Source organism: Ochotona princeps, chromosome 6, assembly GCF_030435755.1.
Source record: "Ochotona princeps isolate mOchPri1 chromosome 6, mOchPri1.hap1, whole genome shotgun sequence".
NCBI lineage: Eukaryota > Metazoa > Chordata > Mammalia > Lagomorpha > Ochotonidae > Ochotona > Ochotona princeps.
The window spans coordinates 52,473,653-52,486,147 of record NC_080837.1 but is presented as its reverse complement, the minus strand read 5'-3'; the positions used below and the strand labels follow the sequence as shown (position 1 = coordinate 52,486,147).

The 12,495-nt window shown below is 38.8% G+C and overlaps 1 long non-coding RNA gene across 2 annotated transcripts in view; it reads right to left on the bottom strand.

Moving 5' to 3' along the window:
* Positions 1 to 12,176, bottom strand: part of LOC131480582 (uncharacterized) — a 39,566-nt gene extending 27,390 nt beyond the window's left edge. Inside the window, exons 1-2 of one of the 2 annotated variants that reach the window (XR_009245632.1) lie at positions 12,064 to 12,176; positions 1,967 to 2,176 (exon numbers count right to left, since the gene is read on the bottom strand). This is a non-coding gene — a long non-coding RNA (uncharacterized LOC131480582). Of the gene's footprint in view, positions 1 to 1,850; positions 2,177 to 12,063 lie in introns of those variants that run through there. The other variant, XR_009245631.1, reaches the window with a different exon arrangement.
* Positions 12,177 to 12,495: the final 319 nt, after the last annotated feature.

The following is a 12,495-nucleotide window of genomic DNA, read 5'->3' as shown; positions in this document are numbered from 1 at the left end:
GTGTGACTTTAGACACTGACCTCTGAACCCAGAAAGATTTAAACTCTGGTTTTTTTTGCAGAATTTCCTGAATTTGGTACCTGCTGATCATAGACCTGAGTTCTCACTTGTTCCTTTATCCCTTAATTCTTGACATACTTCTTGGTTACCTCTCCTGATTAGAATTGACTTCAGGTTTAAATGAGGTAGCTTTCATTTTTTTCTGGCAATTGAAGCCATATTGTAACCAAAAAGTGCTTTGGAGAAGGCTGAGATTGCATGCAATGAGCTTCTTTGCCTTTCAATTTCTGAATCCAAAAATCCCATGCATAAATTTATTCTTGTGTTTCAACATAGAGTGACAAAGAATAAAATCTCTTATTGAAAAGCAAATTATTTCATACTTTCCATAGCAGTGGCATTTCCAGCTCAGATCCACAAACTTGAACTCCATGCTGGTTGATTACCTTGATTTGTGGTATGGCTAATAAATTTAGGGAAAAGTCAGATCATGATGACTATGGTAATATGTAAAGTCTCCAATGCTAATTCAGAGCACCAACACATAAGCAAGTGGCTTCAGGTCCTTTTAGATATTGGTTATTATTCAGTTCAATATGTAGCAGTATCGCTGGATGATGACTTTTGAAGATGCCAACCTGACATAGCCTAATGGAGACTTCTGGATAACAGATCCCTAAGGCTGCATTTTTTTCCCTTCCTAACCAGCACTAATGCTGTATAAAGATGACTTAATCTTCAGTTGTCCAAGTGGCTAATTTTACAAAGGCAAATGAGTCACCTATCAGCCTCAAATAGCAAAATTATAGGTATGTATCATTATGATGAGGAAGAATATGCAGCCTTTGTGTCTGAGTGAAGAAATGCCAGTTGAAGGCAGAGCAGTGCCACCAGAAACAAGGAGGTTGAGGGCGCCTTCAGGCCCATGGAGAGTTAATATTAGCCTTTTTCAGACATGAAAAATAATAATTAAACACTGCTTGTCAATTAATGCCAACTTAAAGAAAGGCCCTTACACTTAGATTAAGTGAGGAGCATGGGTTGCTGGAAAACAGCAAGAAAGGAGGAGGGAAAAGAGTATAAAATAATGGAAGAGATAAGGTGAAAAGAAGAATAATTAAACACACATGTACTTTCAGGGAGTTGGGGCACTCATATTTCTAATTAGAATTTCAATGCAGGAACCCAATTTAACCTTAGGGAGCCTTTATATTCATGTCACTGTTGTACACAGCAATCAATCCAACTCTGGCATCTTACTTGCAAGTTGAATTTTCATATTACATTAGTGAAGCCCCAGTCTCTTTGTATCTTTAATGGATATTTTCTTTTTAGAGCTTTACTATGTGTTTTGTCTTCTAGAAAATTCTACGCTGAGAGGAATAATAGCCACTTAGATACTAGAATTCAAAAGAGTCAGTGGCTTCCTGACATTAACCCATTTCTTTCTTGACAAATGCACGAAGTCATTTTGGAATCATTGTCTATCATTTTTGCTTGGGTGAATTTAGAGGGATAATCGGTGTATGGTTCAACAAAACAGCCTGGTGCACTAGGCAGTGGTAGATAAATAAAATAATCCAGAATTCTGCCTCCTGTGATTATGCTGCATCAACTAATAAGGCACTTGTGATTTGGTTCTTTCCAAATCTTTGACTTTGTCTTACACATTTTTTGTCCTCAGAAGGTTCATATTTAATTAACAACTCCTAATTCTGGAACATATGAGACAACCACAGTGTATTGTTTTCTGTAAAAGGTTTAAGTTCTAGTCTTCAACCTTACCACATGGGAAACTGAGACCAGAAGCGTTTAATTCTTTGCCCCAAATGAGATGGTTCGTTAAAATATGTTTTAAACTTACACTGTGTATTGAAGAATTAGTACATCATTCATTGCTCTTTAAGATATACACTCTCTTACTTTTTAGCTAAATGCAATGTAACAGTTCTATATTGCCTCTGACCTCAGCTTGACAGCAACAGAAAATTCAGGTGTGAGAAACAATGCTATGCATCCTGAAGACAGCTTAGTCTGTGGACATCCTTGGGTCACTGCCCGCACATTCTGGAGGAGAGTATTGTCCCAGGAAGTGGCTGTTGGGCTTCAGGAGCTGAGGGGAAGCTCTGAGGTGAATGTAGGCTCTCTGCCCTGGGGGCTGGAAGAGTTTTGCTTTCTAAAAAAACAAAATAAATAGAAGACAAACTATCTATATCTATATCTATATGTAAATTAGGCACCTAGCAGCTCAAATATATATAAACATATACACACATGCATATTTATCTAAAAAATCTGTATGTGTAGCTTATGGTATTGGGCTTTCATGGTTAAGGGGGCCAATGAGCTCTGTAATATTCCATTTACATCCTAGAGAATCAGGGAAACTGGAGGTGTTACTCAGCTCAAGATTGAGGGCTGAAAACAGGGAGTTTGGGTAAGGTGACACAGGAACCATACTGTTGTGTAGAAAGCATATTGAAATGTGAAGACTCAAGAATCAGGGGCTATGATGATATTCAGTAGATGAGGGAAGGCATTTTAACTAGATTATCAACTGGATCTCACAATTTTTAAAAATTTATTTTCCTTTTATTTGAATGATAAGTGGAGTGTGGTAGGGGTGGACAGAAAGAGTCATCTTCTACTCTCTGATTTACTCTGCAAAAGCTCACAAAAGATGAAGCTCAACCAGGCTATAACCAGGATCCTGGAACTTAATCTAGGTCTCTCTCATGGCTGGCAGGACATGTACCTGAGACATCACTGAAACCCAGGTGCACATTAGTAGGGGTCTGTAATTGGATTTGGAGCAAGGACTGAAATCCAGTGACTTTGATATAGGATTGAAACTGTTCCAAGTGGCACCTTAATTACTGTGCCAGACATCCATAGTACCTTGTTTAAATTTAAAAATAAATAAATACATCAATCAAAGGAGAAGATGACTACTATTGAATTATGGCTCAATCCCTTAGAAAACTAAATTGGAAAAAAAGTCATCTTGGAATAAAAATAGGAAGATAGAGAAAATGGGAGGAAAGAAATAAGAATATTTGGTGAACAAACTCAAGACACAAATAACAGGAATTTCATATTCCAGAAACAGGAGTCAATGAGCAGAACCAATAATTGAACAAATAATGCAAGAAAATTTCCTTGTATTGAGGAGGACTTGAACGAAAGGAAGAAAGGGTTCACCAAGTTCCAGGAATGATTATGAAGATAAAAGCATCTAGCTCTAGTCCAATAATCATGCTCAGCTCAGAGGATAAAAGGAAAATGAAGCAGACTTACAGACACAAGGCACAAATTGTTTTCAAGAAAAAAGAGAATCAAACTGGCAATCAGATCTCTCATCTACAACACTGGAAGTTAGAAGATAATAGAATAATATCTACAGACTTCAGAGGGAAAAGGAAGGCAATTCTAGAATCTGACATCCAGCCAAGACATCCCACATTTATTCGAGCAAAAAATGTGAAGGTAAATAAAGTGCACAGAATGTATTAGACACATACTGTATCTGGGAAGAATAATAAAACAACCCTAACAAAGAACAATTGAATGAGAAAAGATAATGTGTGTGCACTGTGTGTATGATAGGTAATTATACAGTGCAGGTAATATAAGTGCTGAATATTCTTGGAACAGAATATAAGTAAGATAGGTAATATAAGTGCTGAATATTCTTGGAACAGAATTAATAAAAGTAATAATGCAAAATTTAGGATTTGGGCATGATAGATGGGATGACAAAGGGGAGAAAGAAAAAGATTCTAATGAATTGTGACTTGATCAAATCAGCACAGATTGTATTTTATTTATAATCCTGACATTTATTCTATCACTGACTTCTTTTTATCAGTTTAAATTTCTAAAAATATTGCATTAAAATTTCACTTATTTTTATTACCAAGTTTTTGGGCACCACCTTAAACTTTGTACCTCATTTGCCTTTCCCTGGTACTAGCTTTGTCAGCAAAAAAAAAAAAAAAAAAAGGAAACAGCAAAAGAGAATAGATGATAGACGAGCCACAGGTAAGAAGACTGTGTTAAGGATATCAGGGACTCGTGCTGTGGTTTCAAGAGCTAATCCTGCATCTGCAAGCACTGGCAGTCTCTACGGGCAGCATTCTTGTGCTGGTTGCTCCAGTTTCAATCCAGTTTCCTGTGTGTGGCCTGGGAAAGTAGTGGAGCATGGCTCAAAGCCTTGGGACTCTGCACCCATGCAGGAGACCTGGAGGAAGTTCCTGATTTCAAGCCTCAAATTGCCTTAGCTTTGCCCATGGTGGCCATTTGGGAAGTGAACCAGCAGATGGAAGATCTCTCTCTCCCTCTCTTTGGAAATGTTCATTTTCAATAAAGAATAAATAAATCTTAAAAGTCTTAAAAGAAAAACATCAATAGATGTATTTTAGGGTATGGTATGAACAGAGGTCATTGGTTCGATGCTAGGGAAAGCCAGCAGAGGCAAAGCAAGGTCTGAATGGGAGGTTTGGACGGGACGGCCACAGATACAATCAGCCAGCAAGATACTGCTTTTTATAAATGAGAAAGTCAGTTGTTAACAACCCAATAAGCTTTTATCCTTGAGGATGACATCATGAAAATTTTCTACGAGGACAAATCACTTGGAGCTAGAGCATCACCACAAGCAAAAAGCACCCACTTATCATCTTTGCCTATTGAGGCGGTTGCAAGAGGAAAATGGTCTTCACAAAAAACTGTCTAGGAAGCTTATGCCTCTTTAGATATCTCATAGCTAGAGAGACAAGGCAGGATTTCAAAGATCATTGTTATCTCACTCTCACATTGGTAGCTGTGACTGTGAAAAATGATGTGGTCTGCTTTTCTTGTACATCCTTCATTACACACATGTGCTTCTGAAGGAATAAAAATAGGGAACTTAGACCCTTTTTAAAAGGCCCTCTTCAGACTGGGCTCCATTTAGGATCTACTCTTCCTGTACACACTTGGAGAAGGGTTGCTAGGGAAACCCGAAACAAAGACGACTTCATGCACTCAAAGCAGAAAAATGCATCCAGCACCTCAAATCTTTATATATTACCAATGGTTGACAATCTTCTTCATTTTTCTAACAGGAGTTACAAGAACAGCCTTAAAACACTTCTCTATTTACTTATTTATTTATTGTTAATTTTTAAATCTGGGATGTAGTTGCTCTTATCTTCTGGCTACTTTTCAAGTGTTGTTGCTATTATTTCACAGTTTATATATTCAAAAGTAAACATTGCCATAATAGCCACTCTTCATTTTAAAGAAATGAAAGACCTAAATCACAAATTAAGAAAATGTAACTCTCATCCTGTGTTGGTGTTTGCAACATCACCTTTAAGAAATATTACTCTCTTCTGTTTGTTAATTTTAAAACTCTTAAGACTAGAATTGTCACTGCTACAAATCTTCATCTTCTGTTGTTACTCAAGATATATCCAAACAGCCTGTAACACCCTTGAAATCTTTTATGTACAAATTAGCTGGTTGTGGGAGCTAATTATCATCACTGAATAAGGGTCATTTCAATATTGTAAATTGATATGTTGGATTTAATCCATTAAAGTGTACTTTGCACTACCTTTTAGAATAGAAAAAAATATATGGAACAAGAGTCTTTGGAGTTGGGGAGAAAACTCTTGACAATTGGTTAGTAGCATAAGTAATATGTGGCTAGATAAAACAAAACAGGTTTTTCATCAAAAAAGTTAGCCTTTCCATGCAGAGCATACTGGGTAGCAACGCTATGCTGAACGCTAAGGAGGGAAGAAGGCATAGAGTGCACAAGTGTCTGTTTGCAAAGGACGTCACTGCCTTGGGGTCAGAATCTCTGGGAGGGTGTGTGTTTTCCCAAAAACCAAGTTTCACCTTCCTGAGCTATCTTGCTCTAAGGGGCACTTTCTTCCTGACTGTGTCTTGCCTTGAGCTATTGTTTTTGAGAAACTACACCACCTCCCAGGAAGAGATGAATGTGATGTTGTGAGAAGCAGAGGGACTCATCAGTCACCTGAGTCAGAAGGAGGCAGCCCAGAGAGGTAGCACTTTGGAGGTGTGGCAGCTATCATGTGATAATCATATCCTTGGAGAATCACAGATCCAGAGCAGTACCTCTTGCCTCACAATGCCCTAGGGTGTGATTATCTTATGATAACCATCTTAAAGATGTCTTTTTTGCTCAATTAACACATATTTCCATGAAAATTAGCTATCAAGATGAGTTACAAAATATAGATATTAAACATGACAGGTTAAAATAGTGCAGATGTCTTCATCCAATTATTGCAATTTGCACTGTGGACAAGGAAAACTACTTGCATGAGTGATTACACTTGCTAACATTTATAGGTTTTGTAATTGCATGAGATTACAAGATTTCTTTACATTGGGAAAACTGTGTTTTTACTGACAAAGGCTGCCTTTTTGAAAGGCAGACCTAGGCAGGTTTATGTGGAGTGTCTTTGTCTCTCATCAATTCATTTTGTTTGGACCTGCCTTTTTGTAAAACTTCCTCAGGAATCCCAGTAGGCTTTCTCATCCATTCTGTGCCTTGCAATGAGAAGGAGCCAGGGCACTTGGTTTGCAAGCATTTTCTGGCAGACAGAAAAACACACTTGTCATGAGTGCACATGGGCTGGGAAAACTTCCTGAGATAAATGGAGCAGCAAAATGAGGAAAGTTGGTGCATTGTGGAAAAAGTCATTATTGATCTGAGTTCCTCCCAGTTTCTGGCAGAGTGCTGAGGAATCTCGGGCTGTAATATCTGTCTGGACCATGTGTTTCTGAAAGTGAATGCATCCATTCAGATCATCTCTAACTTTCCAGCGTTAACATTCTGTGCTTCTGAGATAAAAATGCCTATGACCTCCTGGTGGATGAGGACATTAAATGGCTCAGCATTTCCTAAGCTGTGTGGCTTGGGCAAGGGTTCTCACCTGCAGGCATATACAGTTGGAGGAAAGGTTATTCTGGCATCCAACTGATGGAGGCTGAGATGCTGCTAAACAGCCTACAATGCGCTGGTCAATCCTTCACTGAAAAGAATTATCCAGTTTCAAGTGACTAGATTGAGAAGCCTTGGTCTAGGGCAAGATCCTTCACATCCCTAATGCGTTTCCTGGTCTGTAAAATGGAGGCGCAAACATCAACCTAGAAGCAATGCACGTGAAGCATTCAGTGCTGTCTGGCACATAGCAAAGATTTGCAGTTATCATTATTGTTATAATTAAGAGTGTCATTAAAATACATTAGCTATACATAATGAAGGGAAATTCTTTCAAGTTAATTTTTCAAATGCTATTTATCAAGTGTACTAACATTATTGAGTTTTGTTGGGCCTCTGCAACCATCTCTCACACTTCAGTCCCTGGACCTATAACAACAGCATTACCTGGAATATGTTTGAAATGCAAATTTCTCTGCCCTACTTCACATGTAGGTGGATTCAAAAGCTCTGACAGTGGAATCCAGGAAACTGCGTTTTGATAAACTCCCAGTGTGATACTGATACAAGCAAGTTTGAGAACCTTTGCTCAAACATATACCTCAGGACTAATTCCTCCAAGCCCGATCTGGGTTTCCTCCTTTCAATCAATTCCAACACCTGGTTGAGTGCCCCGTATGTGGTCGGTACTTGGTAACATGATTGGATGGGATGGAAAGCTAATTCATGAACAGGACCTGATCCTACATTTTTGACAATTGTTTCCACAGCTTGGAACTGACTGATGTTGACAGACACAACTGAGTTACACCCTCAGGTCCTATTCTTTCTGTCTGCTTGTACAGGTGTAAGGCAGCATGCCTGTGGGCTAAAGAGGCCACTTGTGCTCGCAAGTTGGGGCCTGCCGGCACAGCTCAAGTGATCCTACACCTTAGCTAGGGCCAAACAGAGGGGAGGTTTCATTAGAAATAATTAAGCTCAAAAGAAACAAACCCTGGAATCCAACACAACTGCAGCTGTGGCTGTCATCAGATTATTCCTCTCTTGTTTTTATTGGAGGCATTTTGTAAGTAACAGATACATGTTAGGAGAACGCTTATATATACACTTGATCAACTGTGTAAATGTAATTTTCTTCAATAGTCATGTTTGAATCACCTTTTAAAAATACAAAGCTGGGCCTGGGGCAGTGGCCTAGTGCTTGCCTAAAGTCATCGCCTTGAAAGTGCCTAGATCCCATGTGCGCACCTGTTCTAATCCCAGCAGTCCTGCTTCCCATCCAGCTCCCTGCTTGTGGCCTAGGAAAGCAGTTGAGGATGGCCCAAAGCCTTGGGACCCTGCACCTGCATGGGAGACCCGGAAGAAGTTCTGGATCCTGGCCTCCGAATGGCTCAGTTCCGACCATTGTGGTCACTTGGGGAGTGAATCATCAGACAGATCTTCCTCTCTGTTTCTCCTTCTCTCTGTATATCTCACTTTGTGATAAAAATAAAATAAATCTTTAAAAAAGTTTAGAAAAATAAATAAACACAAATCCCACTGCTGAAATATAGGACCAGAAAATTTTATTTGAACTTATTAAATCCATCTTTTGCTAGAGTTGCATACGTTTAGAAGGATTCATATAATCAGTCATAGCAGGACTTTTCAAAGCAATGGCAATCTCTGAGTCTAGTGATAGGCTTTTATATCATAATAGAAAATAAATTTGGGCCTGGTGCGATAGCATAGTGCTTAGGGTCCTCGCCTTGCCTGCCCGGGATCCCATATGGGTGCTGGTTCTGGTCCTAGTGGCCCCGCTTCCCATCCAGCTCTCTGCTTGTGGCCTGGGAGGGCAGTGGAGGACGGCCCAAAGCCTTGGGACCCTGCACCCGTGTGGGAGACCCGGAGGAGCTCCTGGCTTCCAGCCTCGGATCGGCGCAGTACCGGCCGTTGTGTTCACTTGGGGAATGAATCATGGGACAGAAGATCTTCCTCTCTGTCTCTCCTCTTCTCTGTATATCCGCTTTTCCAACAAAAATAAATAAATCTTTTTTAAAAAATCATAATAGAAAATAAATTTGGCATATGATTAATTTTTGAGGGTTTTGGGGTTTTAAGAATTTTTATTTGGTGGTTTTTAAAGGAGTATATTTTAAGAATATTTATGACATAAACATAAATGTAATCTATGAAGAAGTCATCAAACATAACTGACAACTGAAAACCCATGAGGCCAGCATGAAACTCAAGTAATGAATAATACCAATATCATTTAAGCTCCCATGAGATCACTTGCTTGTTGAAAAACCTTGGCTCTCATCCTTCACCCAGGATCAACTATTCTCAATGGTATGTAAAAACCCATATTGGTTGGGTTAACTGAAAGCATGAGTTCAAGCAACTTTGGTCTCCTATCATTACAGCATGACATCCCCAAAAGATGAGAGACTCTTTTTAAAATTTTCCCAAAAGCTCCTGGACCCATTCTCACAGTCCGTATTGGTTCATTTGCTCATCCCTGTATCAGCGATTATGATCCACATCATGAGATGCTATGATTGTTCTGCATTCAATTCATGTCTTCTCCTCCTGTGTTAAGCAACTTAACACAGCTAAATCAGTAGCTAAATCTTTGCCTTGAAAGCACTGAGATCCCATGTGGGCACTGGTTCATGTCCCAGCTACTCCATTTTCCATCCAGCTCCCTGCTTGTGGCCTGGGAAAACAGTAGAGGACACGCCAGAGCCTTGGCACTCTGCACCTGAATGGGAGACCTAGGGGAAGCTTCTGGTTCCTGCCTCTGGATTGATTTAGCTCTGGCCATTGCGGCCACTTGAGCAGTGACTCAGCAGACAGAAGATCTTTCTCTCTGTCTCGCCTTCTTTTTGCAAATCTTTATATTTCCAATAAAAACAAATAAATATTAAAAATAAAACAGAACAGGAATGAAATGGGTTTTTAGAAGCAAAATGAGGGTAGAGAAGCAAAAGGGAATAAACATAAAAATAATAACTACTATAAGAGATGTTCGATAAGTTCTACCTGTGGAAAAAAGAGACTGGACATTGAAAAGTAAATTTAAAAGTCACACAGAGAGGAATTAATCAAAGGTGATGGAGAATGGACAATAGTGTAATTTATAAGATGACACAGGGACAAATGAACATGAAAGTCTTTATCATGGTAAAAAGGAGAAAAAGGATGGGAAAAAGATAAGAATTATGGCTATTTCAGCATAAATTTTGAAGCTGAAGGCTGAATATTTCCAAGATGTCAGAGAAAATGGAACAATATAAGCAAATGTCATAGGACAGCATTGGTGTGATCTGCAAAAAGGTTACAAGGAATCCCAGGAAATGAGGTCAATTTTCAGGGTAGAGAAAAAGAAAGTTACATATGTGGACGAAGAAAGAAAATGTAGGGGCTTCCAATGCCATTTTATGGGTAACACACACTATCCAGCTTCTTCGAAGAAAATGTTTTTCCCAATTTCATCTTCCTTTGATTCTATAAAGCTTTACTGTGGAGATATACAGATAGCTCTCATATCAAAAAAGGCAGAAAACTAAGGCATGGCAAATATTTTCATCTTGAAGTGTTAATGAGTGCACTGACTCTAAAAAAAGATACATGGGTAGTTCTTAGATATTGCCATCACTATTCTGTTTATCAATAAACTTAGAGCAGAGATAATACTCTGCATGTTCTTATGCATAAACAGAGGAAACACTTTGATGAGTTAGTTCTCTTTGTCTCAGAACTTGCATTTAGAGTGGGTGTCTCTGACACCTCTGACAACTCCACAGTGATAAAATCATGAAGAGCATGTAACAACTTAAGAAAGACTATGGGCCTTCCTCTTAAAGCCATGGAATTCAGATATGCAGAACTGTTTCCCAAGGAAATAAGAAGCAGATAAAGCACTGATGCCTAGCTGGCCTGGGTCACTTCACATTCCATTTTTATTGACTTTGCATGTCAATAGTCCCTGCTTACTTTATAGTTATCTGTGCTCCTTACACAATGGGACATCCCAGAGTTTAGTTTTCATGGAGACATGCTTGTTCCTCTCTTCCTCTGTTTTCTATTTATCTGCCCTTGTTTCTTCAATGGCTATCTCTGTATAGACAATTTCAGGTCATCATTTCTGGCCATAGAGTTTAAAATGCAAATAGGTTGTTCTCTCAATATCTTAACCTCCTCGTCACCAAAGGCAAGCTGCTCACTGCCACTCCATAGAAGTTTGTTATCTTGGCTTTCTACTTTATGTGATGATACCATAATCTAGGCTGGGAGCCGAGTCATCAGTATCATTTGTAAATGCTTTCTCACTATAGAGGCGATTTAATTTTTATCATGGAAAGATGATATCTTCTCTTTTGCTTTCCCACTATGCTACCTCAAGTCTTTTTTTTTTTTTTTTTTTTTTTTAGCTTTACTACTGCAAAGTCAGATTTACAGAGAGAAAGAGATACAGAAAGAAAGAACTTTCTTCCATTGGTTTACTCCCCAAGTGGCTGCAAAAGCTGGAATTGAGTCAATCTGAAGCCAGGAGCCTCCTCCAGGTCTCCCAACGCGGTGCAAGGTCTCAGGCACCCATACGGGATTCTGGCACACGCAAGCTGAGGACTTTAGCCACTAGGTTACCATGCCGGGCCCACTACCTCAAGTCCTTTAAGACTTCTGGTCTGCTTTCTGTAATAGCTTTTCTTTATGTTTTATTGATTGTACTACCCACCACTCATTTCTTTTTGTCTTTTTTTTTTTTTTTTTTTTTTTTTTGGCCAATGCTAGATTCATCTCCTAAAGTACAGCTCTAAGTTAATCTGGCCCCCAGGTTAAAAACAAAAATAAAATCTCACTGGCTCTCTGCTTCTTGCATAATTAAGAATAAAATTCTGATACTCAGTACTTTCTGTAATAGACTATCCATTTATCATTCTAGTTTTAGCTTTTATTTCTCTCCTACTTATACCCTTCTTCCCAGCCAATTATTCATTATTCTACATACTTTAGTTTTTAACATGCTTTTTCTCTATTAAGAATTATGACAGATAACTTTTCTCTAGGACACGATATAAATCAGACAATAATCTTTTCACTTTGCATACATTATTTATGACCAGTATCCTGAAAGATATTAGTACTAGTTCCATTTTACAGTAAAGACATCAAGGTGAGAGAGTTTGGATGACTTGCCCTGAAGCACACAACTCCTTGGTAGGCAGAGCCATGACTCTCAGTCCCTAGGCCCTTTAGTTTATCATGTTGTCAATTTCCTGACCATGCCTCTGTGTCCATGAGATTCCTCACCACCCATCAGGGCCTGTGTAGAGGATGCCACCTCAGAGATGCACATTTTGATCATAACAGATAGTGGTTATTTTAACAATAGAGCAATTTGTGTTTCTGTACTTTTTCTACAGAGAGAGAGAGAAAAGAGACTTTTATAGCTACTTTGAATTACATAAATAAGACTTTTTTTTCTCTCAGGGAGGTCATAGTCTTATCTTTTGAAGCAGCTAGCAAGAAGATGCTCAATATTAGTCGATGTT